Here is a 14,948-nt window from a genome sequence, read left to right on the forward strand (position 1 = left end):
TACAATTCCTCCCCTTTTAGCTAAACAGTACATAACATTCGATTAATAATTAAGTAACATATTTACAATTACAGTTGCTATATACATTAGCTGAAGTTAATCAATTATAAATTCAGTCTTTGAGGAGGCTTCCTGATTCTGTCCGGATAACGCCTCTTTGCGGTATCAGGTTCTTCTGGCAAAGTTGATTCGGGATCAACGTCATTGTTTGGTTCGTCTGCTTCCAATATCACCGATTCTGAGGTAGATGCAATTGGTACTTCGGTTTCATCACCAGGTGTATAGGATCGTGGTGTAGATTTGACGTTTTCCAGTGACTCTAGAATCTGGTCAGCATGGCGTCTTACAATGCTCTCTCCAACGTCCACGGTATACATTAGAGGTCCTTGCCGTATGCAGATCGTTCCTGGCTGCCATTTCTCTGTGCGGTAGTCCCAGGCCAAAACTGGTTGACCTATCTTGAAACTCCTGGTTGGCCTTTCATTCATATTCTGAAACTGCCTGTTCTCCACATCTCTTCTGATGTTTGGCTTAACCAAATCCAAGCGGCATCTTAGTCTTCGATTGAAGAACATCATGGCTGGAGTTTGGTTGGTAACCGCATGTGTCGCATTCCGGTAGGCAAACAAGAAGTTATCCACCTTGTGTTGTCGGGGTATGTCTTCATTACACATTGCCTTGATAGCCTTCTTGAATGTTTGAACGAACCTCTCAGCCAATCAATTGGTGGCTGGATGATATGGGGCTGTTGTGTAATGCTTAACACTATTGTTCTTTAAGAACCTCCGGAACTCTTCAGACACAAACTGTGGTCCATTGTCGGAGCAAATCTGTTCAGGCAGCCCATTTCTGGCGAATATGGTTTGTAAGACTGTGATGGTTTTTTCTGTGGTGGTTGAGGACAGTTTTATTACCTCTGGCCACTTTGAATGTGCATCCACCGCAATTAAAAACATCGAGTCCATAAATGGACCAGCAAAATCAATGTGTACCCTTTGCCATGGGGATGAGGGCCACTCCCATGGATGTAGAGGGGCTTGTGGTGGGGCGTTTTGGACCTTCTGGCATCCTGTACAGCTCTTGGTCATCTCTTCGATTTCTCTATCGATTCCCGGCCACCACATAAACGCTCTGGCTAAGTTCTTCATTTTTACCCCTCCCAGATGACCCTCATGAAGCTCATTGAGCACTCTATCCTTCAATTTGGGTGGAATTACTACTCTGGATCCACACATCAAGGTTCCTCAGCACACTGACAGCTGTTCTCTTCTCGGCGAGAATGCTGGCAACAGTGGTTCACCATGTGCTGGCCATCCCTTCACCGTTAAATCATAGACCCTGGAGAGTGTCGGGTCATTTCGTGTTTCCTTTTCTATGTTTGCATTCGTCACAGGTAGACATTCGACTATGGTCGAGTGGAATATCTCCACAGGATCCACTGCAGGTGCTTCTTCCACCATCGGCAACGGTAGGCGCGACAATCCATCAGCATTCCCATGCTGTTTAGTTCCTTTGTACTCGATGTCATATTGGTGTGCCCCTAGGAAAAGGGACCACCTCTGTAGCCATTGTGCTGTCATTATCGGGACGCCCTTCTTAAGGTTGAAAATGGAGACAAGAGGTTGATGATCAGTTAGTAGAGTAAATTTCTGTCCGTGCAGGTAGTGATTGAACTTCTTCACACCCCACACCAGGCTGAGGGCCTCTCTGTCAATCTGGGCGTAGTTACGCTCGGCTGCAGTTAATGAGCGTGACGCAAAAGCTATCGGCCTCTCTGAACCATCAAGGGATTTATGTGACAGTACCGCTCCAACGCTGTAGGGAGACGCATCACATGCCAGCCTTATCGGTAGTGATGGGTTGTAGTGAGCCAATACTTCTCTTGAAGTGATCAGGCCTTTACACTTCTGAAAGGCCCGCTTACATTCATCGCTCCATTTCCATGCTACTCCAGTTTGTAGCAGGGCGTTCAGTGGGTGCAGAATTGTGGACAAATTCGGCAAAAACTTATGGTAGTAATTCACCAATCCGAGGAATGACCTCAGTTGCGACACATTTTCAGGCGCTGGAGCCTTAACTACCGCTTCAATTTTGTCAGGGGACTTATGTAACCCCTCTTCATCAATCACGTGGCCACAATACGATATTTGTTTCTTAAAAAACTCACACTTGGGGCGATTGGCTCGTAGCCCATGTTCTCTTAGTCTAGTGAGCACCTGCTCTAGGTTGGCAAGGTGTTCACTGTCATTTTCACCTGTCACTAGGATGTCGTCCAAGTAACACTGAGTCCCCGGAATCCCTTGCAGGACTTGTTCCATCGCTCTTTGCCATATAGCCGGAGCTGATGCTACTCCGAATACCAGTCGATTATACTGGTAAAGACATTTGTGAGTGTTTATCGTGAGATATTTCCGACAGGATTCTTCAACCTCCATCTGCAAATATGCTTGTGCTAGGTCAATTTTTGTAAAACATTTCCCTCCAGATAGTGAGGCGAAAATATCTTCTATCCTCGGAAGAGGATACTGTACTGTGTGAAGGACTGGGTTCACAGTCACCTTGAAGTCCCCACAGATGCGAACCTTCCTTGGCTCCTCAGACTTATTGTTTAACGTTTTCTTCATGACAGGAACGATGGGTGTCGCCCACTCGCTCCAGTCTACCTTAGATAACACGCCTGCATTCTCCAGATTCTCCAGCTCTGCCTCGACGGCTGGGCGAATTGCATACGGTACCGGTCTTGCTTTGAAAAACTTGGGAATTGCATTCTCTTCTATTTTTATCGAGGCGGTTATGCCTTTAAGAGTTCCCAGTCCTTGTTGAAATACCTCTTTAGCGTTAGCTAAGATTTTTGACAATCGTCCAGGTGTGACGTCATCATCCTTTTTACCAGCCACAGTCAGTGCCTGAATGGAGTGCCAGTCTAAACTTATCTTTCTGATGCATTCATGTCTCAATAACGGTGGTCCACCATCTTGCAGTATGTACAGATACAATTTCTGTATTTCCTTGCCGTTGTATTCGACAGGCACCCTTATTTTCCCTCTGGGGTGTACTTTCTGCCCCGTATATGTCTTCAAGACAATGGATGTGTCTTTCAAGGGTATGTGTGAGAATAGCCGCTCATAGTCTCGTCGATTAATGACGGTCAGGGCTGATCCTGTATCCAATTCCATTTTGACTTGGGACCCTGCTATCGTGAGGGTGACCCAAATGGTTCGGTGATCCTCTTTTGCGATTATGTTGTGTAGTTTGAGACAGCTTAATCTCTTGTTCCCGCATTCACTATCGCTCTTCTGGTCTTCGGAACTACTGTCCGTCATCTTTTGTACTTTCCTGTACTGTTCCTTAGTAGTCTTTTTGTTGTTGTTGGTCTTCTTCCCGGACCTGCAAACTCGTGCAATGTGTCCCATCTTTCCGCATTGCCTGCATGTTTTGTCCTTGGACCAGCAGTCCTTCTGGTCATGGGTTGTTCTGCCGCAGCGATAACATTTTTCTAATCCCCGTGTCATTTCATGTGAGCCGTATTCCTGTGGCTTTTGCTGTATTTCCGCAGCTCCCCTTGCTGCTGCTTCGTACGATACTGCCATGCTGAAAGCCTTATCTAGTGTCAGCTCTTTCTCTGAGAGTAACCTCTTCTGGGTTCCTTCACTCAGGAGTCCACAGACAAATTTGTCCCGTAGGGTATCTGCCAGTCCTGCTCTGAACTGGCAGTGCTTTGATAGCTTGCGTAGTTCCGTAAGGTAATCAGCATTGCTCTCATTTTTATGCTGATTTCTCTTGTGGAATTTAAATCTTTCCGCTATCAGCAGCGGCGTAGGATTTAGGCGTTCCTGTAGGATATCAACAATTTTGTTAAAACTCTTCGCCATCGGTTTGACTGGAGTGATCAGGTTCCGCAATAGGCCATACGTTCTTGCGCCCATTAAGTTTAGTAGTACCGATGCCTTTTTCTCATCGGCTACTTCATTTGCCTTGCAATATACTTCGACTCTTTCCACATACGTGGTCCAGTCTTCTATTGCATTATCGAAGGCAGTGATATTGCCAGTCTTTGGCATCTTGGAGATCTAAGATGGCGCCTCCCGCGCTTTGCCTTCTTCCCCGATTGAACAAAATGGCGCCTTCGCGATTTGCCTTCTTCCCCGCTGGATTAAGATGGTGCCTCCTGCGCTTTCTGCCTTTTCCGCTGCTGCCAGCGCTGTTGCTGGTGTTTTTATGCCTTGATGGTGATGCCCTATTGTCTTCGCGCGCTTCCCCCCATGCTGCTGCCAATGCCGCTCTCCGCAGTCCCCGTGGCAAACTGCAGCTCCTCCCGGCTTTCTGCACTTCTAATTTCTTTTTCTTTTATTTTAATTACTGTTCCCATCATCAGAGCAGACCCTATGGGACACGTCCCTCCCTCTTCTCGGGTCTGTACGCTGCCCGGCTTCGTAGCACCGGCTGCGCCCTGTGTGCTCCACCCTCTCTCTCTCTCTCCTCTTCCCGACAACGCTGCTCGGCCCCGTTGAAAAGCCACCCGATCGAGCTCTAGCCCGCTGCAGCCCAGGAAGGATCAGTGTACTACCTGCCACCAGCCCGATTAGCTGGAACACCACAGACTGGATAACCAAGCCCAGCTCTCGACAGCCTCTCCTGCAAATCTTCGAATTCGATGAATCAGAGGGCGGTTGCCCACGGTCGACGCCCGTTTCTTCTGTTTGTTTTTTTTTCTTTTTTTTGGATTTCTTCCTTCTGGCTTCGACCTCCAATAACTTCGCTTCAGGGATGGATCCCCGTGAGGTGGTGCAGAACTGTAGGTAAGTTCGGATCTGTTCATCGCCAATGTAATGTCCATGTGTAATTGAGACACGGACTGCAGAAGTTGGTTATAACAGGTGTTTACTGAATGGAGACAAAACTGGAAATACTATACAAAGTTACTACACAGGCTTATATACAGGGGTGGTCACTACTGGTACTGCAGTATACAGGGGCTGCAGAATATAGTTCCTTCTTCAAGGTACATACACTACACCTGTCCCATCAAACACTCCCAGGGCAGGTCCAGCACGGGTTAGATACAGAGTAAAGCTCCCTCTACACTGTCCCATCAAACACTCCCAGGGCAAGTACAGCACGGGTTAGATACAGAGTAAAGCTCTCTCTACACTGTCCCATCAAACACTCCCAGGGCAAGTACAGCATGGGTTAGATACAGAGTAAAGCTCCCTCTACACTGTCCCATCAAACACTCCCAGGGCAAGTACAGCACGGGTTAGATACAGAGTAAAGCTCGCTATATACTGCCCCGTTAAACACTCCCAGGGCAGGTACAGCATGGGTTAGATACAGAGTAAAGCTCCCTCTACACTCTCCCATCAAACACTCCCAGGGCAGGTAAAGCACGGGTTAGATACAGAGTAAAGCTCCCCCTACACTGTCCCATCAAACACTCCCAGGGCAGGTACAGCACTGGTTAGATACAGAGTAAAGCTCCCTCTATACTGTCCCATCAAACACTCCCAGGGCAGGTACAGCACAGGTTAGATACAGAGTAAAGCTCCCTCTACACTGTCCCATCAAACACTCACAGCTCAGGTACAGCATGGGTTAGATACAGTGTAAAGCTCCTTCTACAATGTCCCATCAAACACTCCCAGGGCAGGTAAAGCATGGGTTAGATACAGAGTAAAGCTCCCTCTACACTGTCCCATCAAACACTCCCAGGGCAGGGACAGCATGGGTTAGATACAGAGTAAAGCTCCCTCTACACTGTGGCACCAAACACTCCCAGGGCAGGTACAGCAGGGGTTAGATACAGAGTAAAGCTCCCTCTACACTGTCCCATCAAACACTCCCAGGGCAGGTACAGCATGGATTAGATACAGAGTAAAGCTCCCTCTACAGTGGTACAGCACGGGTTAGATACAGAGTAAAGCTCCCTCTACACTGTCCCATCAAACACTCCCAGGGCAGGTACAGCGCGGGTTAGATACAGAGTGAAGACCTCACCATCGCAGCAGGCCCCTTTTAAAGACAAAGTGGTACATTTTGGTCTTTCCTAGCTGGATGTGAAGCACAGACATGCCAACTCTCATGAATTTATCGCAGGAGATGTGATTTCGAAGTAAAATTATGCCTCACTCATGATCTCACAGTAGGACTGTCAAATCGCTTGTCTTTTTACTCCACTCGCGCAGCTGGTTGCGCTCACCTTGTGATGCTCGAGCCGTGAAAAGTGCCGGATGAAGTCCCGTCCCCAAGCAGTGCGGCCGCCTTCACCACGAGCCCTCCCCTGGTGTAAAGGACGGACGGTCGTGGCAGTCAGTGAGTGAGAGAGAGGGGGTGGAGAGGACGGGAGACGAGCCTGCCTCGGCCTCTCACTGCCAGTTATGTGGAGTGTGAGCCTCTCCCCCTCAGCAACGTGCAGACCATGGAAACCCACGACGTCGCAAAAGGTACAAACTGTGAGGAGCATCATAAGGTGAGCGCCAGCGGTGGCGGCGGTGCTCTGACGAGGCTACCGGGGCCTGCTGTGGGAGCCCAGACACAGCCTGGTGCAGGAGGCTGGCCGAGGCAGTTACGGCGTGGTGTATGAGGCCGTGGTGAGGAAGAGCGGGGCCCGTGTGGCCATCAAAAAGATCCGCTGCGAAGCTCCGGAAAACGTGGAGCTGGCCTTGTCCAAGTTATCATAGAATCATAGAATGGTTACAGCATGGAAGAAGGCCATTCGGCCCATCGAGTCTGTGCCGGCTCTCTGCAAGAGCACCAGCTAGTCCCAGTCCCTCGCCCTTTCCAGTAGCCCTGTACATTTTTTTATTTCAGGTACTTATCCAATTCCCTTTTGAAAGCCACGATTGAATCTATCAGCTCGCACTTTCCTGCGAGTTCTGGGCTCTGACCAGCCTCAAGCAGCAGCACCGAAGCATAATCCAGTTTGAGTCGTGTGTGCTGCAGCGCAACTGCATAGCCCAGCAGATGAGCCACAGCAACAAGAGCTCCAAGTTCTACCGGCGCCTGGCGGAGACCTCGCTGAAAGGTGAGCAGATCCTCAGGGCCGGCGAGCCCTGCTACCCGTGGCTCGCCGTGGAGTTCTGCAACGGCGGTGACTGGAACCAGCGCGTACTCTCCAGGAGGCCAGACACGGCCGTCAACACCAGGTGAAATCTATAAAACTCTCGCTTTGATGAACGGCAATATAACGTAAACATCAATCATTTCAGGCAAATCCAAAGTTTTTCACTTCAACAGTGTCACACGATGAACTGTTAAATGAATGCAGTATTTGGCAAGTCTAAAACAAAGTGTTCAGTTGCTCTTACATTATCAATAGTTGGAAATACTTCAGTAGGAAAAACAGAAAGGCAGAGTACTATTTAAACGGTGATAGATTGGGAAATGTTGATGTACAAAGGGTCCTGGGTGTCCTTGTACACCAGTCACTGAAAGCAAACATGCAGGTGCAGCAAGCAGTTAGGAAGGCAAATGGTATGTTGGCCTTCATTGCAAGAGGATTTGAGTACAGGAACAAGGATGTCTTACTACAGTTATACAGAGCCTTGGTGAGACCACACCTGGAGTACTGTCTGCAGTTTTAGTCTCCTTACCTAAGAAAGGATATACTTGCCATAGAGGTGTTAAGTATGTGTATTGTATTGAACAATTAACACAAAGACTTAAACGTATAACTCAAACAGGTCTTTACTGGTTGGAGGTAGGGACTACACGTAGGTCTTTACTTCATGCCCACAGGCGGGAACTGAGGGGAGATCAGTACCCACAGTACTATTTATACCCCTATGGCCAGGAGTGGTACTGCGTATCACTACGCCCTACAAGTAGTGCAGTCCTGTCCATAGGTTTAAAGTAGCACACATATTACATACACAACATTCCTCCCTTCTTAGCTTTACAGTCATCTCCCCATTTAACATAACGTAATAACATATATACATATATAACTTCAGGTTTACATAACAGAATAACATAGATACATAGATAACTTCATGTCAAAACAGATCACAGATTCAGTCTCTGCGGAAAACAGTTCACAGATTCAATCTCTGCGGAAAATAGTTCACAGATTCAGTCTCTGTGGTGTAGTCGGTTCACGTTGCTGGAGTGACTCATTCAATAGTCCTTCCATGGATTTAACAGCTTGAACTTCCGAACTGATTTGGCTCCATTCGGAGGGACAACGTGTGTGATCTGGTAGGGGTGATAATGGTTCAGATGGTTATCATCTTCTGCTTCGTCTTTTCCTTTTCTGCTTCTTAGAGACTCTCTGGGCTCCCCTGTCAGCTGCCAGCTGTAGCGCCACCATCTCCCTATGTTCCTTTGACTTTAAGTGATTCATCCTGATTTCTGCACTTTGGGAGTTTTCATCACAAGCTGGGCAGACCAGGTCACTATAATATTCAGTGTCACTCAATAGGTCATGGTAATATTCGGTGTCATCCTGATCTAGGCCAGCGAGAGGGTCTTCTATTTCCTCCATACCCAGCTGGGCGTTAGCCAGCTTTTGTTCCAAGTCCAGACATCTTTCCTGAAGAGACTTCTTCATGCGTACCTCTTCATCCAGCTTTTTCTGGGCTTTCAGCAAGTCGTTTACTAATGACCTCATTTGAGATTTTACTACTTCAACTTCTTTTGGAGATTGATTGATCGGACTATTCAATCCCTCTACCGGAGCAGCTGTTTCAGCGGTCTGTTGTTCTACGTTGACGTGAGTCAGCGTACTTTTGGCATCCAAGGGCTGCTCTGTTGCAGTCATCTCAGTCTGTGTTGCCACCTCAGCTCTTCCAATAACCTTTGAGAGCTCCGAACCCCTTTCGTTTGAATATTGAAGTTCGTGTTCAAGTTTTTCCCATTTCAGAGTCCTGTCCTTCAGCATATGCAGGAGTTGGCTGACCGTGAACTCCTCTGACATCAGACGTTTTGTGTGCTCCTGCTCCATTTGCTCCAGCAGCTGCTTCTGTTGTCTTTCCAGATGTTCCCACTCTATATCAAAGAACTCTTTCGTCGCATTCATCTCTTGCTCAAAACGGCGAATCATTTGTTCTAATTGCTGTTGCAGTTTGAAATGGAGTTGAGTTCGAGCCCGGTGTCCCTCAGAAATGTGCATGTCAGTAGACTGGACAGACTCAGAATTCTCTATCTCAGTGGAATTCTGTGCTGAAACTTTGTCTTTTGCACACGGGTTGGTCTTACCATCATCAGTTCCAGAGTCTGGGTTGATTATGTTCACCGAGTTCTCACTCGTTATTGTTTGTAGGAAATGCCAGTCGATATTCATTTTCCGAATCCACTCCCGTCCTAGTAGTGGAGGACCTCCTTCAGATAGCACATATAAGTCCATTATTTGACTTCCTTCGCCCTTGTTGGCCACTGCAACCTTTATTGTCCTGATGGGGTACACTCTCTGCCCCGTGTAGGTTGTCAATATAATCTCCATATCCTGTAGGGGAATATGTTGGAATAACCTTCTGTAATCTTTCTTATTCATGACCGACAATGCCGATCCAGTGTCCAATTCCATTTTTACTTGGACTCCTTCTATCTGAAGAGTAACCCAAATTGTCTGGAGGTCTGCACCCTTACCAATGTTGAGTACCCTTAAGCTAGCCAGTTCACTACTGCTAGCGTCTGAATCGGACTCCTGTCCGGCCACCTTGTGTACCTTTGCGTATTTCCCTTGCGGTGACTTCTTGTTGCTGGTCTTCTTCCCTGACCTGCATACTCTAGCTATATGTCCAAGCCTACCACATGTTCTACATTCTTGGTTTTTAAACCAACACTGGTTCTGATCATGCGTTGTCTTTCCACAACGATAACATTTGGCAGAACTCACACCCAATTTGTGTGCACTGAGCTCCGGTGACCGTAGCTGCATTACTGCCGTGCCTCTCGCTGCGGCTTCATGTGCTGCTGCCATAGTGACCGCCTTCTCAAGCGTCAGCTCATTCTCCTCGAGCAGTCACTTTTGTGTATCCTGTTTAAATAAACCACACACAAATTTGTCTCGTAGTGCATCAGTCAGTCCCGTTCCAAACTGGCAATATTTCGCTAATTTACGCAATTCCAGCAAATATTCAGCATTGCTTTCATGCTGTAGCTGCCTTCTGTCGTAAAATTTAAATCGTTCCGCTAGCATCAGCGGCATGGGGTTTAGATGATCTTTCAGGACAGTAACAATCTCATCGAACGTCTTATCCGCCGGTTCATCTGGTGATAACAGGTGTTTCAATTGCCCGTATGTCTTCGCACCCATTAAATTTAATAATGTTAGAGCTTTATCTTGGTCACGAATTTTATTGGCCTTACAATAATTTTTTACTCTTTCAACATATATGGCCCAATCTTCGAGGTCACTATCAAAGGTGCTAATATTCCCGTGTTTAGGCATTGTAGATTTGCAATTTCTCAGATTTTATTTTCTTTACTTGTTATCAAAGATGGCGGCTTCCCGCTCTTGCCATCGTCCTCCGCCCACAAAATGGCGGTTTTCCCGCGCTTGGCGGTCTTCACCCGTCCCCCGACGCCATCTCCCTTCAGCCCCCGAGTGCGGCCCTTATCTTCGCCGCGATCGCCCGAGTGCGGCCCTTATCAGCGGATGCAATCGCTGGATTGCGAAGTGGCTCCCGACCGAAGCGGCTCTCGGCCCTTATCTTCTGTGCGATCGATAGCCCGCGCTGTGCACCGCGGCTCTCGCACCTTGAGCTTCTGCAGCCGCCGCGCCTTTCAGTCCGAGTGCGGCCCTTATCTTTGGTCCCGATCGCTGGCCCGCGCTGCCTCTCGCACTTGAAAGCGGCCCGGCCTTATCTCCGATCGCGATCGATGGCCCTTATCTCCTCCAACTTCCCCAGCCCTGTCTTTGCAGCCAACGCTGCACGGCTTACCCCACCACCGAGGTTGAACAAGGAGACTGCAGAAAGACTTCTGTCAGTCGCTGGAAGCTGTCAGGATGGCTGCTGCACTCCAGTGCTCAGTCGCTGATGGAGGCTTCAGAGTCCTAAAGCCTGTCGCTTCTAGTGGGGTGGTGATGTTTGAAACCTCTCTTCAACTGCCGCAGGGTAAGAACCTGACTCGTCACCAGTGTTAAGTATGTGTATTGTATTGAACAATTAACACAAAGACTTAAACGTATAACTCAAACAGGTCTTTACTGGTTGGAGGTAGGGACTACACGTAGGTCTTTACTTCATGCCCACAGGCGGGAACTGAGGGGAGATCAGTACCCACAGTACTATTTATACCCCTATGGCCAGGAGTGGTACTGCGTATCACTACGCCCTACAAGTAGTGCAGTCCTGTCCATAGGTTTAAAGTAGCACACATATTACATACACAACAAGAGGGAGTGCAGCGAAGGTTCACCAGACTGATTCCTGGGATGGCAGGACTGCCGTATGAGGAGAGATTGGGTCAACTAGGCCTGTATTCACTAGAGTTTAGAAGAATGAGAGGGGATCTCATTGAAACGTATAAAATTCTGACAGGGCTAGACAGACTGGATGCAGGGATGATGTTTCCCCTGGCCGGTGGGGTCTAGACCGAGGGGTTACAGTCTCAGGATACAGGGTAGGACATTTAGGACTGAGGTGAGGAGAAATTTCTTCACTCAGAGGGTGGTGAACCTGTGGAATTCTCTACCAGAGAAGGCTGTGGAGTCACTGAATATATTTAAGAAGGAGATAGATAGATTTCTAACACAAAAGGCGTCAATTGGTATGGGGAGAGAGCGGGAATATGGTATTGAGATAGAGGATCAGCCATGATCAGATTGAATGGCGGAGCAGGCTCAAAGAGCCGAATGGCCGACTCCTGCTCCTATTTTTCTATGTTTCTATGAAATAGAAGCAGGAAATGCAACAAAAAAATGCAGTGATATTCTGTGTAAAAAAAAATTGTGAGCATCCTACAAAAATGGTGCATTGGTTATTTAATATACAGATAATTATTTTTATAGTTTATTATTCAGTCACTTCTTTTCCATTATAAGATTCTAAGATTTGAAAACAGTGACCAGCGCCATCGCTTTTTTGCACAAGAGCCACGTCGTCCACCGGGGCCTGAAACCCAACAACATTTTGATTTTAGAGAAGTCGGGAGTCTCAAGGTGGCCGATTTCAGCCTTGGTAAAGTTCTAGAACCAGGGGGCACAGTCTCAGGATAGGGGGTCAGCCATTTAGGACTGAGATGAGGAAAAATTTCTTCACTCAGAGGGTTGTGAATCTTTTGCAATTCTCTACCCCAGAGGGCTGTGAATGCTCAGTCGTTGAGTATGTTCATGGCTGAGATCGATGGATTTTTGGAATCTAGGGGAATCAAGGGACATGGGGATCGGGCGGGAAAGTGGAGTTGAGGTCGAAGATCAGCCATGATCTCATTAAGTATGTTCCCTCCTCCTTTCTTAAAGCTGCAGCTGGATAATACATAAGCCACAATCGTTAGCCCTTCTTACCAGCGTTCCATAAGAAAATTGTCTGGAAATTTACCATCCACATCTAAGGGTGATTAGCTGCCTAAAGATATCTGAAGATATTGAAATGGTAGAACTTCCTCCTTTTTTGGTCCGTGAATCTGGGTGTATGATAATATTTTTGTACAAACCAACATAACAAAAACAGATGATCTGGTCATTATCACATTGCTATTTGTGGGAGCTTGCTGTGCGCAAATTGACTGCTGCGTTTCCCACATTACAACAGTGACTACACTCCAAAAGTACTTCATTGACTGTAAAGCGCTTTGGTTGTGAAAGGCGCTATATAAATGCAAGTCTGTCTTTCTTTACAATCTATACTTATTAAAGCACGGCACCGTCATTTCAATATCTTCAGATTTTAATAAAAGCTCTTGCTATGAACTGAAACCATCTCAACAGCTACTAGAAATAGCTAAACACCCAATACTCCAGCAGATGTCTTCCCAATCACTCATCATAACCTTAAACTGAGATGCACAGCAATGTGTTGGTAACAGGTAGGATTTTTAAAATGTTTTTGTAAAGTATTTTCAGATGCGGTATATAGGGCCATATTTTCCGATCCCTACGGGTGGGTACGCGCTGTGTACACACCCATGGCGACATCGGAAATGCCAGTTTCAGGTATGCACAGCGCATGTGCTGAAAACCGGCATTTCCGATCTGTCGAGAATGCTCTTGACAGATCGCACGCCTGCCCTGGAGAAGGGCCTCTGCAGGGGGAGAGTTCTGCTTTCTGGAGACCCTCCGCCCGCTGAGAACCCTTAGAAATCTTATGCCTGGTAAAAGGCCTGCTTTTACCAGCATAAGAGTTGAAAAAAAGTTTTAAAAAATTTTAACCACTCATTTATAATTTTAAAATACTTTTTAAAAAGATTAAGTTTATTTTTACCCCCATAACCTTTAAAAAAAAAATGTTTTAATTAAATTTTTGTTTAAAATATTTAATTTAATGTAATTTTAACTCATTTTAAAAACGTGATGGTTTTTTAAAAATGTATTTAATGTTTTACTGTGTTTTTGGGGTGATCTCCATTCATATATTTGACAGGTCCATCTGTCAAAGGTATGAAGGGAGATTCCCTTCTCCCATTGGCTCGCCTGGTCCACATGATCCCAGGGACACTTGCGAACCGCCTGCGCCCCTGGGATACGTGGGCCCTGCACATTTCGACTCTGTCCGGACCTCGGGAGCCCTCAGGTAAGTTCGTAGATTTTTTTCCGATAGGAGGCCTCCGCACGCAGGAAACCTCTTATCAGAAATTACGGGCCATAGGTTTTTGTAAAGAGCTGTGACCTGTTGGAGATTAAATAAGCCACTAATGAGGTTTAAAAGCCAACTGTCAATCTATCTTGGTTTATGTTTGGGGGCGGGAAAAAAAGCAACTCATGATTTTTGTATCAAATCTCTTGATTTTTCAGAGTTTGTCTCTTGATTTATGAGATGGTGGGGTTGGCATGTCTGGAAGCATCAACTGGGCGGCCTTAGAACATCCCGAAGCAAATGAAGTACTTTTTGAAGTGTAGTCACTGTTGTAATGTGGGAGATGCGGCAGCCAATTAGCGCACAGCAAGCTCCCACAAACAGCAACGTGACAATGACCAGATCATCTGTTTTAGTGATGTTGGTTGAGGGATAAATATTGGCCAGCACACCGTGGAGAACTCCCCTGCTCTTCTTTGAATAGTGGCCATGGAATCTTTTACGTCCACCTGAGAGAGCAGATGGGGCCTTGGTTTAACGTCTCATCCGAAAGAATCTGTGGGATTCACTGTAGCCGATGTTCAGGAAGACACAGCTTTAGACACGCCCTAGGTGTTAAGCATTTGCTGATGCGGCAGGTTCCTATTAAGCTTGGTGCCCGGTGCGGGAGTGCCAGGCTTCAGGCACCGACAGTGCCAGTGCCACATTGACACCAATATGACAGCAGCTATAAATAAGCTGAGGGGGGGAGGGGGTGTGTAGTGTCCACGCCTTAATAACACACGGACTGCAGGAGAACGATAATAATAGATGTTTACTGCACAGAGAGTATGCTGAACTGAAAGTACAGAAGCCTGCTACTGCTTTATATACAGGTGTGGTCACTGCCGGTACTACAGCATAAAAGCAGTTCTCTCTTAAAGGTACATACACAACAATTCCTCCCCTTTTAGATAACCAGTACATAACATTCATTTAACAATTGAATAATAACTAATTACAATTACAATTTTCTTTGTACTATATACATCAGCTGAAAGTAAACATTTATAAATTCAGTCTTTGAGGAGGCTTCCTGATCCTGCCTGGATAGCGCCTTTCTTGAGTATACTGTTCTTGCGGCGGAGTCGATTCTGGCTCATTGTCATTGGTTGGTTCGTCAGCTTCCAATACCACTGATTCTGAGGTAGACGCAATCTGTGCTTCGGGTTCATCACCAGGTGCGTATGCTCGTGGTATGGGTTTGACTTGTTCCTGTGACTTTGGAATCTGGTC

The 14,948-nt window shown here is 46.8% G+C and overlaps 1 pseudogene; it reads left to right on the plus strand.

Moving 5' to 3' along the window:
- The first annotated feature begins 6,415 nt into the window (after positions 1–6,415).
- On the plus strand, positions 6,416–12,157 carry LOC147095805 (serine/threonine-protein kinase 35-like; annotated as a pseudogene).
- Positions 12,158–14,948: the final 2,791 nt, after the last annotated feature.

This window comes from Somniosus microcephalus, unplaced genomic scaffold (assembly GCF_052327205.1).
Source record: "Somniosus microcephalus isolate GS21.2 unplaced genomic scaffold, FLI_Smic_1.0 unresolved_chr1, whole genome shotgun sequence".
Lineage (NCBI taxonomy): Eukaryota > Metazoa > Chordata > Chondrichthyes > Squaliformes > Somniosidae > Somniosus > Somniosus microcephalus.